Source organism: Lissotriton helveticus, chromosome 1_1 (assembly GCF_964261635.1).
Source record: "Lissotriton helveticus chromosome 1_1, aLisHel1.1, whole genome shotgun sequence".
In the NCBI taxonomy this organism is placed as follows: Eukaryota; Metazoa; Chordata; class Amphibia; order Caudata; family Salamandridae; genus Lissotriton; species Lissotriton helveticus.
In genome coordinates, this window is record NC_136057.1 from 1,247,113,160 (window position 1) to 1,247,127,395 (window position 14,236).

Genomic DNA, 14,236 nt, shown 5'->3' on the forward strand with positions numbered 1-14,236 from the left:
AGCTTGTTTCCGGTCCAGGGAAGGCATGGCTTGGCAGTTCGGGCAGGACTGTTCCCATGAGGCACAGGGTCAGACTGATTTGCATATAGCCATGTCTGAACTGGGGTGGCAGAGTGGGCTAAAGAACGGTGATGGATTAAACCCAGATCTTTTGACTGGGTGTGAGTGTTTGATTGATTCAGATGCTCCGTCCATCACCACCCCCTTTTATACCGCTTTTGGCCACCATAAGTGTGGCAGGGTATGCTCAGACGTGAGTCCCTTGCTCACTTTGCCACTGGATTCAAGCAAGCCGGGCTGAAGACGGCTGGAATGCCAGAAACCGGTCCTCGGAAGCTTGTTTCCGGTCCAGGGAAGGCATGGCTTGGCAGTTCGGGCTGGACTGTTCCCATGAGACACAGGGTCAGACTGATTTGCATATAGCCATGTCTGAACTGGGGTGGCAGAGTGGGCTAAAGAATGGTGATGGATTAAACCCAGATCTTTTGACTGGGTGTGAGTGTTTGATTGATTCAGATGCTCTGTCCATCACCACCCCCTTTTGTACTGCTTTTGGCCGCCATAAGTGTGGCAGGGTATGCTCAGACGTGAGTCCCTTGCTCACTTTGCCACTGGATTCAAGCAAGCCTGGCTGAAGACGGCTGGAATGCCAGAAACCGGTCCTCGGAAGCTTGTTTCCGGTCCAGGGAAGGCATGGCTTGGCAGTTCGGGCTGGACTGTTCCCATGAGGCACAGGGTCAGACTGATTTGCATATAGCCATGTCTGAACTGGGGTGGCAGAGTGGGCTAAAGAATGGTGATGGATTAAACCCAGATCTTTTGACTGGGTGTGAGTGTTTGATTGATTCAGATGCTCCGTCCATCACCACCCCCTTTTGTACCGCTTTTGGCCGCCATAAGTGTGGCAGGGTATGCTCAGATGTGAGTCCCTTGCTCACTTTGCCACTGGATTCAAGCAAGCCGGGCTGAAGACGGCTGGAATGCCAGAAACCGGTCCTCGGAAGCTTGTTTCCGGTCCAGGGAAGGCATGGCTTGGCAGTTCGGGCTGGACTGTTCCCATGAGGCACAGGGTCAGACTGATTTGCATATAGCCATGTCTGAATTGGGGTGGCAGAGTGGGCTAAAGAACGGTGATGGATTAAACCCAGATCTTTTGACTAGGTTTGAGTGTTTGATTGATTCTGATGCTCCGTCCATCACCACCCCCTTTTGTACAGCTGCAGGTTGTAATGCAGCCTGCATGGAGAACCGGGAAAGTGTGCATAACTGGTTTGGGCGGCCCGAGAGGGCCGACCAAACAGTCATTGCACACTTTAGGAGTAGACAAACCACTCTTCTCCTGCTTGCTCGGAGAGCAGAGCAGACCTGTCCACCCGCCAGCCCGCAAAGCAGCAGAACACATCAGGAAGCATAAAATGATAATAACATGAAGTTATCATCTTATGTTTCTTATTTGCACTGATTAAAAGCAGTAGGGGTCAATGCTACAGGCACCGTAGTGGAGGAGCTGCCACTGAATGCTTCCCTCTAAAAAAAAGGAAGTTATTTTCCGAACTTGATCAATAGGGTTAATTAAACACTGTTTTCTTTTCTACTATATTACTTGAGAGAGGTCACCTCCAATACTCAATCCGCTGACATCCACTGTGATTATGGGTTTTAGACCCATCTTGAAAGGAGTCAAAACACTTGCATTGGCTACGTCAACTTTTACCCCATAAAACGCTTTTGCTCATTCTCGCCCCACTTAAATACATTTTCTTTTCTTAAAAGCAACCGTAATGCTTCAGTTTGGTTAGCAAAATCAGTCACAAATTTAGCATAATATTCAACTAGCCTCATAAATTATCTCAATTATCCTTGCCATCTAGAGTCATTGCATTCTTTATGGCGCTGCGCAGATCTGCTTTTGGTCTGACTCCTTCCTCATGTATTAAATACCCAAGATACTCTACTTCCCTTTCTAAGAATTTACATCTTTTCTTTTTGAGAGTCAATCATGAAGAAGCTAGTCTACTTAAAACTTGTTGAAGTACTTCACTTTGCTGCTCCACTGACTCTCCAAAGACTAGGAAGTTGTCTTTAAAGAAAATGACATTTCAAATTCCTGCCAAAACATCAGTAAACAACCTCTGGAAAATGCTGATGCAAATGACAATGCAAAAAGTAACTGGCTAAATTGATAAACCTCTTCTGAGGTAATAAAAACAGTTAAGGCTCTTGCATATGGATTCAATTTTATCTGGCGGTAAGCATTTGTCAAGTCGAAGTACTTACCACTGACAATAAGAGGACCATTTCATTAATGACTGCTAAGGGGAAACAATCAGAGACCATTTAGGTTGCAGAAATCTATGCAGAATCTCTACTCTCCTGGGTGCGATGGACATGAGGTTCCTTTGCCTGCTAGCGCTCTGAGACCTTAGGGTGATTTATGCGTGATACAAATGCAATAAATGGAAATGGAAATGGAAATTTCCATCTGCTTTGTTTGTGATGATTATCGGCAATATCTATTCAGCTGCCTCGACTGTCTCTCTTTTTTTTTTGAGGTTGTAGAAATCTATGCAGAATCTCAAATTTCCATCTGCTTTATTTCTGATGATTATCGGCGATACCTATTCAGCTGCCTCAACTGTCTCTATGATACTTTCAAATTCCATTTGCTTGAGCATGTACTTTCTTTCATCTCTGATGGTTACAGGTATCTTACTGGCTTCATTCCTGACTGGCACAGCCATTCTGTTCTGTAAATAAACCTTTCTTAAAGTTTGACAAGTCAAGAAATTGTATTTATGCCCCAATGAACCCTACATCATCCATGATACCCCTTTGAATTTATGTCTTTCAAATAGAGTTTGAAATTCGGCCCGGTGATTTGGAAAAGAGTTGTTGGGATCATGGTGCATAACTAACCTGAGCCCATCATTAATGTCACTGTATGACTTCTCATCACAAATTGAGCCGAAGGTTTATTTCTTCTTCCAACCAAGCAGTCATCAACTTTCCCAATGCTCAGTACTATGCGATACTCATCTTGACTGTCTTCTTGAACTCGACACACTTTGTTCCTGTTTCCACTCCTCCACACCCTGTTGAACTGTCCTCTCTTCCCACAATTCTGATGCTGCTCTCCAATGGCAAAGCAATTCTTCGAATCTCCTGAATGTAATTCCACATATATTACACACTCTGACCACTGCTCTGCTTCCAGAGTAGTTAATATTGTTTGAGTTGTAGTGGTCATTTCTAGAGAAATTAATTATCTTCCTATTGCATTCACATCATCTTTTTCATTCGTTTCCACAGCATTTATGAACATGTTGATGTCTAGATTTTTATCTCCTTCATGAATTTTACTGATTCTTCCATTTTTCGGACAAGGATTGCTGGCACTCCACAGCCTTTCATGAAGTTTCTTTCTCGTGCACTGCACTATAACTTGATCTTTTATGAGTTTGTCCGTCATGGTGTCAAACGGGTACTTTGCTGCTAATTCTCTTTCGTGTGTGACAAATTCATCAATGGTCCATTTTTGTTCCTGTGGTAGACTGTAACAGTTTTGTCTGCACTTTACTATATTCACAGATTTTTCAACTCTTTCCTCTAATCGCAAAAGTGTCTCTTTGTAAACATCTTGGCAGAAGATATTTGAACTTCAAAAAGATGGAGGGTCCCCTGTTGTCAATATCAGGGAGGGGGATTTCAGTTTCGCAATAGGTGGAGTTCCCTGTTCTATTTGTAGCAGGCTGGGATCGCTGAGGTGAACTGAGAGGGAGTATTGGAGGTATGGGCACTACTGTATTTGGCCTAAGTGGGAATTATAGCAACAACAAGGAACAAAATGAAAGTCAGGAAGTAACTAATGGACACAAGAGTTAAAAGGGAAATGTGCAGAATTTATTACAACCTCCCAATGTGGGTTACAGTCTAAAAATGTTTTACATTTTGACTAATTTTATACACTGTATTACCGCCCTAGGTGGTTTTTAATCATTTTTGTATTATATTTTAGACTGTAACCCACATTGGGAGGTTGTAATAAATTCTGCACATTTCCCTTTTAACTCTTGTGTCCATTAGTTACTTCCTGACTTCCAGAAGATATTTGAAGACATGCTGTCCCTCGTTTTCCCGAAGGCACTTAAAATGATTACTTTTTTCCGGTAGAAGAAAATTCTGTAGCATTAAGTGCCTTCCAAATATTTCATAAATATATCATTACAATCCTCCCATTCAATGGTTGGGATACCTGGTGTTGGTAAAAACACACTTGGAGGAGTGATTATGACATTTGTCAAATAATTCATATTGCAATTTAAATATATAGTTCAATGGCCTGTATTTTAAGTTTTGAATGAATTTATGGAAACGCAGTTCTTTCAAACATTGTTTTATGCGGATTTATTGCTTGTTTCTCTTTCCTTTTGTGTTTGTCCAGCAGATGGTGATGTTATCCTGGATTTACCTGAGGGAATGTGCAGTATGACGTTATTCGTCATATGATGATGGGAGGTGGGGAGCGTCCTTGTGAGTTCCCAAAGTAGATGCTGTCAATGTATCAGGTAAGTGACATTAAATTGATTATCAGTATTAGCTGTGAAATGGTTTGGTTGGGTAGTAGTGTGTGTTTGGAAATTTCGCTGTGGCATGAAAAGGTTTAATCGGTGTGCATTGGGTTGAGAGGGCGGGGAAGGGATTTTCTAAACTTTAAATGATGAATAAATAACTTTTAGATTTCACAATTTGTCCCAGCAGAGTGGTGGAGGCAATAGGCCCACATGGGGTGATAAGGACGACATGGATACATGATTGTGGTACATACAATTGGGCCAGGGCACGTGCGCCACATCACTCCTGATGCCTGTGTTGGATGGGTGTGGGGTGTGACCACCAGCCCTCGTCGAGTGACTGGTACCCCAGTGCATTGACAAATACTAGAATGAGTTCAGCAGGAATCTGCATCCCTCCAAACTTTATAAAAAAAAAAAATCCAACCTGTGGGTAAGAATAAACAACAAAACAAAACACCACTCTTTAGACAGTCGTCAGGACAGTACAGGATAAGTGGACAGGTGCAGTTGGGAGCACCCCGACATCCTGGATCTCATCCATATTTTAACCAGATGACTCTGGGCACGAATGCGGTGTGGATGGAGTCCAGATCCCTAGACATCATGTCCATGGGGTTACAGTTCACTTGTGCGATGTTGTTCGGTCCCGCCGGCTCTCATGGTGTTGGAGATGACATGTACAGCTCAAATTGGGGAAGAGCATCAGGAGCGTTGATGGAGTCTGCTGCAGAGGTTTCTTTTGAGGTGCCCTGACTCAGTGAAAGGCAAATCTGCAAAGTCATGAGGGTTGTGAGCAGGGATGCAATCTGGCTCTTGCATGCAGTGACTGCTGGCTGGACGGTTGCACCGTGAAGCTTGGGACAGATACATGCTTCATGCATTCAGGAGGCTTACTTTCAGTACTCCCGCTGGGCTGTCTTCATGGGTGTCACTGCATCCCTGGTGCTGGCTTTTGTCTGTAGGTGCACTCTCTGGTAGTGGAACTTGCCCTTAGTCTTGTCATGTTTCTTCATTTCTCCTGTGCACCAGTGGTTGCCGGGATCACCTGTTTGACAGGTCTGTCACTCACCTTTCTCTCTTCTTCTCTTCTCCTTCATGACATGGCACCATGCCACTCTCTTCTCCTTTCCAATTCTCTTTCACACTGTGGCATTGTGGCACGCTCTTCTCTCTTCTGACAAGGTCTCTCACTGTGATGTGGCGTCCTACCATCTGTCGCATCTTCACTACACATGGACCTCTCACTGGTTGTGTCCTGTTCATAGGACTTTGTATATTCATCAGCTGTGGACCTCTTGCTGTTCGTGTTCTGTCTGTAGGACTTAACTCTTCTCTCCCTGTGGACCTCTCACAGGTCTTGTCCAGTTCATAGGACTGGGAATCTTCCCTTGACATGGGTGTGGCAACCACTCACACTCTGCCTGACCCTTCCACAAGGATCTTTGTACTGCTCCACTCCCTGGATGGAGGGTCACTGTTCTTATGCTTCTCTTCTTCACTCGATGGCCTGGTGCTTGCGCCTTGAGGCTTCACCGTCAGGCACTAGGTCCTCCTTAGATTTGTGCATGCTTCACTGGGTTGATCACTCTGTTTGACATTCTCAATGACAGGACAATGGTGGACATTCAGTGCTGCGGTGGCCAGCTAGTGCAACTTCTTTTGTGCAGCATTACTTCTCACTGTCTGAGGCCTCTTTCTTTCCAGGGCTCCTGCCCATGCTGTCAGAATCCCAGCTGGGACCCTCTGTGCACCTCTGATTTCATGCTTGCGTGTCTCTCTTCTCTTGCAGTGTGCATTCTGTGAACTGCTGCCCCTTCAGGTAGTGGTGGGACTAGTAGATTGTCTCTTCTTGGACGCCCTTTGCTGGCACCTTGCGTGCCTTCTCTTCTCTCTTGCGATGGTAGCTGTTCACCAATGGGGGTATGAGGTGCTATCTCCTCGAGTGTGGTTGCGTCAGACAGCCGCTGTGGGGGTGTGCACCATGCACAGTGCTCCTAGTACCTTTAATGGGCTTGCTGCCTGACTATCTAGGCTTATTGCTTATCTTGGCTTATTGCTGCTTTTGGGCTTGGCTGCCCTTGGTTTCACTGGACTCTTGGCAGATTTCTTGACTGGGGCAGCTTTAGGCTTCTTGGGGCTCTTTGCGGAGGATAGCAGTCTCTCCCCTCTAAAAGGACAGGCAGCCAACAGAATCGCTCCCCTCTAAAACAACAGGCAGCCAACAGGGGGCATGTGGTGCTCTCTTGGCCAGTCTCTTGCTGTGGTGGCAGAGTGGTTGTGGCCTGTTGCCACTAGGGGAGGTACGTGTCTTTCTCCTTTACCTTCACGGAGAGCAGTACAATTCATGCGGGGGCAAAGTGGCTGCACTCGTTTTAGGGGCTGAGGACGGCAGTTACAACCTGCAGCAGACATCCTCTTCCGGCCGGCGGTGACTGTAAGTGGCCACCAGGGGGTGCTTTAGATACTCTGCACCCATCCAGGTTTCTTGCTGGTACTGTCCCCGTGCTTGCTGCCTCCATGTGTCTTTGTTTAATGCAGGGCGACCGATGCCTTCATATCCTGTCCATGAATATATATTTTTTATTTCTATGTTGTGGCTGCTTGTTTGCGTACCCCGTACTTAAACTCTCAGGTATATTGAGCGACTGCTAGGTGACACTACTGCCACTTCAGGAGACTGCAGCAGCTTTCATGACACTGCAGGCTTCGCGATGCATTGGAGATACCAGTGCTGTGTTTCCTCACTACGGGTGTTTCCACTCACGGCACCTCTTCGCCAGGACAACGAGATGGCAGGCAGCCACCACAGTGGGCAGCAGAAAGGCACCACTTGTCCCCGACTCGCGGGAGCTTCTTTCGTGCGCTGGGTGCAGTCCTCCTCATCGGGAGGGTGCTGTGATGGGGCTGCTAGCGCGTGGTGATTATGGCGCAGCAGCCGCAAACATGAGAGGGACACAAGTTCTGCTTTCACTCGCGTGGTTACGACTGCCGGAGCCCGGCCACGCCTCTTTATTTTATAGCCGGCGTGTGATGACACACGCCGTTGCTGAACAGTGTCCTCCGAGCACGGGTAGACTGCACCGATACACGGCCGGAGGACACTACATTCCTTCCAACCTTTATTAAACAATAAACATTTAACAATAGCAAAAGCGTAGATCTGTTACCAGTTCTTAGAGGAGTCTAGTCCGGGGTTCATCATACCAGGAACCCTGCCAGGTGGGAGGACAGTGCCGGGTTGCATCTCAGGTCATGCACGGTGTGTTCTCCCCGGGAGGACAGCAAGGATGGAGCTATTTCTTGTGAGTCCTCTCCCTCTCGAGGTCTTGGCCGGATTCTGTCTGGCGTTCGCTATCGCTCCGGGGTACTCTGGCCAGATACATCTGAAGTCCCTTCGATAGTTGTCCCCGGGTCACCCTCTAGCTCTACTCCTTCCGGTAGATTATTGTGCCTGGCGTCCAAGGTGTCCGCTGATGGTTGCTCCCTCGTTCCAGCATGTACCCTTTTGAAGAAAGAGATATTGCGGGTGAATTCTTCAGCTCCTCTTCTGGGCGTTATCAAGGTGCCAGAACGGTGAGTGACAGTCCAGGGTAGGTGATCAAATGGAAGTCGGAATTTTCTCCCAGGGTATCGGTCCTGGACGTAGACTCTGTCCCCCCTGTCAATGTCCGATGCTCTGGCTCGTCGTATAGCGCTGGGTTGGTCATTGGAATTGGTTCTGTCAGCTAATACTTTTCCAGCATCAATTGGAGACGGGGCCCAGCTCGGGTGATGTGGGATGGTATCTCGTACTACTCGGCCCATGCTTGCCGGCCCTGGAGCTGCTTCGGTCGTGAGATGGGGAGTCTGCCGATACTCCCGCAGGAAGCTGTACATGGCTCTTTCCAGGGGTACTTCATCCGCATGTGCAATGCGTATTACTTTGTTGAGGGTGCGCATGAATCTTTCTACCTCCCCGTTCGCTTGGGACCAGCCGGGGGTCACTTTCTGGTATTGGATGCCCCATGCCTTGAGATAATCTGCAAAGTCCTGGCCGTGGAAAGGGGGGGCGTTGTCTGTTTTCACCACCTCAAAGATGCCATGGGTCGCAATGTTTTTTTCCAGCTTGGTGATCACCTCTGTGGCTGTCTGGTTCCCCACAATCTCGACCTCTGGGTACTTCGTGTAGTCATCAATGATCACCAATGCATATCGTCCATCAGGGAGGTGTCCGAAGTCCACACTGACGCATTCCCACGGCCGCTGCGGGTTGTCTTCTGTGATGACAGGGTGGGGCCGGTCTGGTTGACCTGACACTTGGCACCATGAGCATGTCCTGACTGTGAGCTCCACCAGGGGGTCCATTCCTGGGAACCACACTTTTGCTCTTAAATGGCTCTTCGTTTTCACCATACCCTGGTGTCCTCGGTGTGCGAGGTCCACCGCTTGTTGCGCAAGGCTCGAGGGGATCACCAGTCGAGGGCCTCTGAGGAGACAACCACTGTTGTCTACCAACAGTTCGTCTTTTACTTTCATGATGGCCTCCAGGACAGTTTTTGCTTGTGGTGTCTGCCTGGTCATGGTGGATTGGATGTGGCGCCAGTTATTAGATTGGACTGCTCCAATGGCTAGTTGCAGACATTCATCCGTTCTGGTAGCTTCCACAATGGTTTCTAGGCTCATAGGGAGCGGCCGTGACCTCTCCGATACCAGCCGGACATATTCTTCCGTGTCCTCAGCGTCCTCCTCTTCTGCTCTAGTGGCGGCCCGGGGATGCCGCGATAAATAGTCTGCCGGATTGGAGGACCCTGGCTTGTACTCCACCTGGTAGTCATACCCTTGCAACTGGAGGATCCATTTCTCAATCCTTGGGGGTGGTTTGGATACTGACCCCTGGAACAGGGGGATGAGGGGTTTGTGGTCTGTGGATACGGTGAACGGGTGGCCGTACACATATACGTGAAAGTGCCTGCAGGCCCGGTGGATAGCGATCGCCTCACGCTCAATTTGCGAGAATCTCTTTTCCATGTCCGTCAGCAAGCGACTTGCGTAAGCGATCGGGCCCATTCTCCGTTGCTCTGCAATTGGGTGAGCACTGCCCGAGCCCATAGGGGCTGGCGTACACAGCAACATTGGTGAGTCGGGCTGGGTCAAAGCAGGAGAGCGTAGTGTCCGCTGACAGGGCTGCTTTGGTGTCTTTAAAAGCCTGCTCCTGTTCTGGGCCCCACTGCCACGTGGTGGTAGATTTAGTTAGTTCTCTGAGGGGCTTCGTGAGGTTGGACAGGTCTGGGACCAACTGCCCACAGAAGTTCACCATTCCTAGGAAGCTTCTAATTTCCGAGATGTTGGACGGTGCTGGGGCTTCTTGGACATCCTTCACCTTATCGGGATTCAGGGCCACTCTGTCGGAAAAGGTGTAGCCAAAGAAACTGATCTTGATATTTGATATTTGATATTTGTGGGTATTTGTAAAGCGCGAGCGTTCGCTCCCAGGGGAGCATCATGGCGCTGGGCGAGTTACGGAGGAATAACTGGAATAAGTGGTGAATAAAAGATGGAACTAGATGGCAGCCAGGACAGAGGAATCGGAGAGTTTGTAGACCCATGTCTTAAGAAGTTTCCTGTTCCTCGAGAATTTAAATTTTTCTCGGTGAAGGGTCAGTCTGGATTCCTTGATCCTTTGGAGTATCTTACGAAGTCGGCGGTGGTGTTCTTCCATTGACGAAGCACATATTAACAGGTCGTCACTCACATTCAGGACTCCCGTGATTCCATAAAACGAATTTCGTAGCGCGCACTGCATCGCATTTTGCGATGCAGTGTGCGCTACGAAATTCGTTTTATTATTTAAATTGTTTACTTACCTGTAATTATCCATATGCCGGTTTTTAGCCCTCTCCACCCTGCCCCTCCCCCTCCCCGCCTCCCTGCCCCACCGTAACTCCCTCCACGGCCCGCGGCTGTGTAGTGGCAGTTGGTGGTAACCTGATCGTAGGTCCATCTTTGAAAACCATTTCGCTCCCTTCAGCTCCCCTAAGGTGTCATCGATGGTGGGGGTTAGGTGTCGTTCCTTCTTCACCGCAGCATTCGGAAGGCGCATGTCGACGCAGATGCGGACTTGTCCTGGTTGTTTCAGCTTCCCTGCCACTACGATCGGGGATACCCAGGGTGTGGGCCCACTGACTTTCTCGATAATCCCTTGTCTCTCTAGTGCCCCCAATTCTTCTTCCACCTTCTTCCGCAGATGGAACGCAATCCGCCGGTGTCTCAGCACCACCGGTTGAACTGTTGGGTCAATGTGGAAAGAGACTTCCTTCCCTTTTAATGTATGTGTGTGAAAATCACACTCGTTTATACAAAATTAACCAATATATCGATATGTGTGCTATGTCAGATTAATGCCTGCTGACATTCAAAAGAATCTGAAAGTGGCCTAGCCCCTGATAGCTGCTAGGACTCCGACATGCATCAACAAAGAGAGGTATTCCATTATAACATTTTAATCATGTGATATAAGGATTCAGATAAACAAATTCAATATCTGTTCATTTTTTACAATTCATTTCACTTTGTGTCAATAATATAGGAAATACAAATAGCATTTATAGCTTCAATACACTTCAATACATAACCCAATGCATTTCGGAACTTAGTGTTCCTTCGTCGGGTGTTCTGTTGAAAAACAAAGGAAATAAAGGAAACAAATTACATTGATGCCATTATTTCTTACATTTACAAACAGGAACTCAACTAATTTCTTTATGAATAATTGTATAGAGTACTAATGTCAACATTAGAGCTTCTAGTGAGGTTTTTTGACCTAGTTGGTCATTTTAAAAGAAGAAGAAAAGGTGGTGCGTTCTTACCAAGTTGAAAAGTATTGATATACTAGAGTAGGCGAAATGCCATTGTTCAATACTGTTGAAATCTGTATGCAAGAGATAGAGATATGGTTTTTAAGCACTAAATAGCAATTACGTGATGTGTTTAGGCTAAGTTGTTAACCCATGATCTTGGGCTTACCTGTGTCAACAGGTGATTAGACAATTGTAATGGCAACCTGAAAGTATGAATGGAACCTGTTAATTTTTTTTCATGAAAAGAATGAGGGGTTCAAAACAACGTAACAACGCTATGTACTAAATGCGACTGACCTGCGTATAATAAAAGTCGTTTGAAGGATTCAAATATTGAAAAGCCTTTGGGGGCGGTTACTGCGAAATAAAAATAGTAATTCTAAGTGACCTACGTATTTCGTAGATGAACTGCATATGCGTTCAGAAAATCAACTGAAAATCAACTTACCCGTGGGGGCGGGAAGTTCAGTCTGACTGCGTTTTGATTTTTAGGCTGAGTCCCATCGATACAGATAACTGTAAACAATGAATGGGTGGTCATTATTAGTGATGCATGAATTATATCAATTAATATGTTGTAAATGTCCAGCAGTTAGCTGAAGAACAACTTACCCGCACGGGCGGCGAGCTCCGACAAACGGCGTTCTCATTTCCGTGTGTTGACACGAATAGAGAGTCCATTTTCAGTGTTGGTTTTAGCGTGACGATTGTCAGAGAACAGAGAAAGAGGACTATTCAATAAAGATTGAACTGCTGTGTGAATAAATCGCTAATGAAAGCAATATCTGTGTTTACTTATAATTACGATCTTATAATTAGCATGTGATTAATTTTAAAAGCACATAAAGCGAGATTTAATTTGTATACAAAATAACAGAACACTTCTCGTTGTAATAGGATTTTAGAATTATCCAAGCCGGGCTTCTGTGGTACTTGTTCAATTATTTGGAATTTGATTTGTGCTATTGAGTGTCGGTGTTCCTTCCAGTGTGCGGCTAACGGTGATGTTATATTTTTGTTTCTAATCCTACTTTTGTGTTCAGATAGCCTGATTTTCAGTTTGCGCTCGGTCTTGCCCACATATAAAAGTCCACATGGGTATTTTATCATATAGACCAGATGTTCTGAGTCACATGTTGTTGTGTGCCTTAGTCGTATTTTCTCCCCTGTCCTGGGGTGTAGGAGAATGTTTCCAGTGATAGCATTATTGCAGTTCTTGCAATTCCAACATTTGCTTGTTCCTTTATATGAACTTTGTTGTCCAGCATTCCAAATAATTGAACAAGTACCACAGAAGCCCGGCTTGGATAATTCTAAAATGCTATTACAACGAGAAGTGTTCTGGATAAAAAAATTGCAAACTTTAGCACCGTTTGGTCTCAAAGATAAATTAGAGATGGCATGCTTTCTTTGAGCAGAATAATAGGCACACACAAATATCACAACACGCTATCATATTAAGATATCATGAGACATGTTTTTTGCGAATACTGTATTGAATACTCCAAGATCCAACTGTTGATCTAGATGAAGTATGTACTAAATAATGAAATATGGTAATGTTCATATGCTGGGATTTCCTCTCTGTATTTCTGTAAAAATAATGTGACATGGCAAGACTTGATTATAACTAACCTATTCACCTTTCCATTTCATGAAACTAAACTGGATCTCTTTATATAGATCGCTTTACTTACAACATTAAACTAATATTCATTTTCCATGGTTTTTTAACCCAATCAAGTACATGAGAAGAACATATGTGCAATACAATGCATCTTTTTAATAATCTTTTTTGAGAAGCAACACCTAAAATTTAAGTCCCTCTTTAGTTTCCATCCTTCGAGTCTATTTACGTACTCCTTACTAATCTTTATGTCATTTTCAGATGTACTTGAACTTGACAATATATAATCCTTTCTAAATATATGCTGACAGATAAATCTGTCGCCTCGCGTTTATTATCTGAGCCTTTTTACGAAGTGTCCAGCAGCACCTTATTTTGATGGTATACAAATTAAATCTCGCTTTACGTGCTTTTAAAATTAATCACACGCGAATGATAAGATCGTAATTATAAGTAGACACAGATAGTGCTTTCATTAGCGATTTTTTCACACGGCAGTTCAATCTTTATTGAATAGCCCTCTTTCTCTGTTCTCTGACAATCGTCATGCTAAAACCAACACCGAAAACGGACTCTCTATTCGTGTCAACACACGGAAACGAGAACGCCGTTTGTCGGAGCTCGCCGCCCGTGCGGGTAAGTTGTTCTTCAGCTAACTGCTGGACTTTTACAACATATTAAGCGATATAATTCACGCATCACTAATAATGACCACCCATTCATTGTTTACAGTTATCTGTATCGATGGGACTCAGCCTAAAAATCAAAACGCGGTCAGACTGAACTTCCCACCCCCGCGGGTAAGTTAATTTTCAGTTGATTTTCCGAACGCATATGTTGTTAATCTACGAAATACGTAGGTCACTTAGAATTACTTTTTTTCTTTCGAGAGTAACCGCCACCACAGGCTTTTCAACATTTGCCTAGATACTGGGTGTTATTTTGGTAAATATTGATCCAACTGAATTGGATATTGTAAATAGGTGAATGTTAAGTTTTTGACCGCGAACTCTTTTTTGACTTTAGGTCTCCCCCTTTTCTCACACCACGTCCTAGTCCTGAAGAAGACCTCACTGTAAGGTGCAACTGAACCTACACCACACAGGGGTCGAAACGTCGACTGTCTTTTTAACAAACCTACCCATCTTCAACAAAGTATTAACACTGTGTTAGACCATATGGGATAGGACCTCAAGTAT